The sequence below is a fragment of the Carex rostrata genome, chromosome 30 (genome assembly GCF_964058835.1).
Source record: "Carex rostrata chromosome 30, lpCarRost1.2, whole genome shotgun sequence".
Lineage (NCBI taxonomy): Eukaryota > Viridiplantae > Streptophyta > Magnoliopsida > Poales > Cyperaceae > Carex > Carex rostrata.
The window spans coordinates 4,795,023-4,798,950 of record NC_135947.1 but is presented as its reverse complement, the minus strand read 5'-3'; the positions used below and the strand labels follow the sequence as shown (position 1 = coordinate 4,798,950).

At 39.1% G+C, this 3,928-nt stretch overlaps 1 pseudogene across 1 annotated transcript; it reads left to right on the top strand.

The window, feature by feature from the left end:
• The first annotated feature begins 1,970 nt into the window (after positions 1 to 1,970).
• Positions 1,971 to 3,653, top strand: LOC144546794 (F-box/kelch-repeat protein At3g61590 pseudogene; annotated as a pseudogene). Its single transcript, XR_013508878.1, has 2 exons — positions 1,971 to 3,299; positions 3,351 to 3,653. The product of XR_013508878.1 is annotated as an F-box/kelch-repeat protein At3g61590 pseudogene (transcript).
• The last annotated feature ends 275 nt before the right edge of the window (positions 3,654 to 3,928 follow it).

Here is a 3,928-nt window from a genome sequence, read left to right as displayed (position 1 = left end):
TACCATTTTTCTCCCCTCTTTCTCTCCGGTGGAGTATTGGAGGGGAAAAATCGCTTGTTTTGTTTGTATCGGATGCTATTTCTCCGCATCGTTCATGCGATTTGGGCGATATTTCACCAGGCCCATTACGAGGGAAGCTATATAGTGCACGCGGAGACGAAAAATCTTGGGTTTTAGTGGCTAGTTCTCTGAGATTTTTTATCTTCTAAGGAGGTACCTTTCAGTCGATTTATTGATTTGTTCTATTTTTGTTATATTTGGCGCTACAATTGAGTAAGAAGAGACCAATGGGGCTTTGTTTGACGTAACCCCCCTCCAACTTTGTAATAATTTCTCAGATTCTCTGGTTGTGCTTTTACTGGCATTGGTGATCAGTTGCTGAATTTTTTTTTTTGGAGGGTACTCTCGATTATAATATCCAGTGCTTGACTGGTAAAAATCCTCCTTTTAGTTCAGTGATTTATCTATTGTCCGTTTATTTGGAGATATCCTTTACTAATATGATCTAGTAGACGCTAGGTTGTATAACGTTGGTATTTGTGAACAATTTCTGATATAAGTGATGTTAAAGTGACTTCTGTTATCTTGTAGATTATATCCAAGGAAAAATGATACCTTATTTTTTAACTTGTGTCTGTCTTAGGGAAAGCTGTTTTTGGCTGTATTATTTATTATTATTTTTTTTTAACCTTTTCTGTTAAGTATGCATTATTATAAAGGTACCATCAATAATGTATGTCCTTTTTAATTTAATAAAAATCTAATCATCTTATGCATGGCTTCTTTCATAGACTCAGTCTCAAGTTTTGTCATCCTTTGACTGGTCAATCCCATATTTATCAACTATCTCTTATATAACAAAAATGATTTAATGTAGAATAAGGTAATGCCAGTATGTTAAAAGGACTTAAGGTACATAGCGCATTAGGTTTTCATAAGGTACCGGTTCCTTCAACCATAAATTATCATTTCAAATAAGTCCGAAGTGGTTGTGCGCTTCTACAATACATAACTATTTTGTATAGGCTTGCTTCAATATTTATCCAAAAGATGCCCAACATAGGTGTGGTAATTGAAATTGGGTTCCGGCCATGTTCAGGTTTGGGTCAATATCAGGTGAAATTATCTTGGATCTTGCTGCCTCATGTACCGAATCAGTTTTCATCAGGTCTATAGGTCAATTCAGGTGGGGTATGATATTGGCTGTTTTTACGGTCTCGAGGTTCTCATTTTGGATCATTCATTGTCTGGTAATAAGATTCAGTTTATGTTTATTTTGGGTTTCTACAAGTCGGATGGGCCAGCTTAGATTTTAGCAAATGTCCCATTTGATTTTAAGGTTACTTTTGGATTTTGAGTCAATCTGGTTCATAGTGATGTTGGATTTTAGGATATTTAATTTTGCTAAGACTTCAGCCCCAGTTAATTTGGTTCTTGTGGAAGTATTGAAAATGAACAGGTATGGTCCAGATTTTTCCACTAAATACCATTCCTTTCTCATTGTTACCCTTTACATATATGAAGGGGAAATGAGGGGTTGTTTTTGTGCTTTTACAGCAGCTTTGATTTTTTTGAAGGTTAGACAGCTTGATGCCGCTTACAATTTCATTAATTAAGAAAAATATTTACAAAGTTTTGTGGTACCCACCGCACCTAGCATCTCTAATTAATTACAATCTATCATCTCGTAAATAGAATATACAGCAGCTTTGTTGATTCTGTAGTTTAACTTGCTTAAGGGGTCCCATCTTGAGGCTGTATTGTTTTCTGATTCGTAGAACGTCTGGAAAGGTAGACTGGTCAAAACATTTTCCTCTTGGTACATGCCACTAAAAGATCCAGTACAAGATACTGGTACTGTTTTATCAGTACTATATCAGGTTGCATACCTGCAAATTTGTGGGTTAACTTAATTTCTTAGTACTAGTTTTGAGTTTCACTTCTTAATAATTGCAGCGAACTTCACTTGCATGCAACTTGACCAGCTGCATCTCAGAATGGAGGTTGACGAGCTATCCTGGGATTCCTTCCCATTGGACCATTTCAAACTCCCATTGACCACAAAACCCACCGACTGCCGCACAGATCGCGATGCACCTGATATCCTTACTCTCTCTGACCTCTCTATTGACTCGGTTTTACCTGATGATGTGTTCGAGCGAATCTTCTCCTTCCTTCCTATCTCTAGCGTGATTCGTGCCTCTTTGACATGTAAGCGGTGGAATGAAATCATTCACTCACGCCGCCGTTCCTTGTTTTGCCCCGGCAGCAAATCCAAGCCGTGGTATTTCATGTTCACCTGCACCAGTGAGGCCTCTCCAGGTGGTTTTGCATTTGACCCGTTAACCCGCAAGTGGTTCTCCTTCCACTTCCCTTGCATTGAGAAGTCAAACTGGTTTGTCTCATCTTCCTCTGGCCTTGTCTGTTGCATGGATTCGGATTCATGGAGCCGGGTATTTGTTTCAAACCCGATAATTCACGAGTGGAGGCAGCTTCCAGAACCTTCCGTAGACTCTCAGCCCGACTACAGCACAGTTGCAATATCTGTTGATAAGAAATCTTTGAATTATATTGTTTCATTGGTTAGGTCGAAACAGGTCTCAGATGACTTCCATCAATGGGAGTTTGTGGTGCACCTCTATGGGTCGGGTTCGGGCAAGTGGGTCACGCCTGTTAAGGAGGTTTTTAGTGGATGGAGAGGTGGTGATGACAGTGTAATATGTAACGGTTTTCTATACTGCTTGATCCAATCCACTGGTGTACTAGCAAACACCGTACCTCGGCATAGGCTTATAATGTATGACATAATTGCTGCATCAGTAAAAGGTCGGTTATGTTCTTCTTCTGGTTCTCTCATGCATTCATCGATACCCGTGCCTTGTGCACTGACATGTGGACGATTAATGAACTTGAAAGATAGACTTGTATTGGTGGGTGGAATTGCTAAAAATGACCGGCCTGATATAATAAAAGGAATAGGAATATGGGAGTTGCGTGAGAATAAGGTGTGGAGAGAGGTTGCAAAGATGCCCCATAAATATTTTCAAGGCTTTGGTGAACTTGATGATGTTTTTGCTAGTAGTGGGTCCCATGAGTTGGTTTATATTCAGAGTTATGGGTCCACAGCTCTATTGGTATTTGATATGGAGAAGAAGGAATGGAGGTGGTCGGCCAGGTGTCCTGTAAGCAAGCGCTTTCCTCTCCAGTTGTTCACTGGGTTCTGTTTTGAGCCAAGGCTGGAGGTATCCTGTTGATTGCTATATATCTCCAGTTTGCTCTTAAGGTTTTCATTTTTCATGGTGTGGCTACGCCTCCTGTTTCTGGTTTACCGTTTCAAGCGGCATCTGGAGCTTACTGGATATTTCCAGTTCCTTCTATTGTTTCTGATTTGCAATAGGGTTGATTGTTATTGGTTGGCAATGTGTTGTTGTGTGGTTCTTTGCAATATGTTTTGTAGGAAGACTAAGGCTTCCTTTTGTAAGGAGATCTCAGGCTTGATTTTGGCCATTGTTTGGTTTTGGCACTGCTTGAGCACATGCTGATGGTAATATAATTTTTTTATTCTAATGGATGTCAACTGCATGTGATGTGCTCTTTAATTAATCAGACAGAGTTTACTAGTTTAGTGTGCCTCTGACATGAAATTTGTGGAACGTTCACTTACTGTTCTTTTATTATGCTGGCTAGATTTCTTTGACAGTTTTCTTTATAATATATATCTGACATGTGCTCAGTTTAGTGTATGGGTTGAATTTTGATTGTTTGTTATTTTGGCAAACTTGACATTTAAGTATCATTTGAGTTAAAAAAATGATCCCAATTTGGATCAAGCAAACAGGATAGAATCGTACATGTTAAAAATATTGACATACAGTTGAATTGTCAATCCTTTGCCATGACAGCCCATTTGTTGTATGTCGATTCAGCT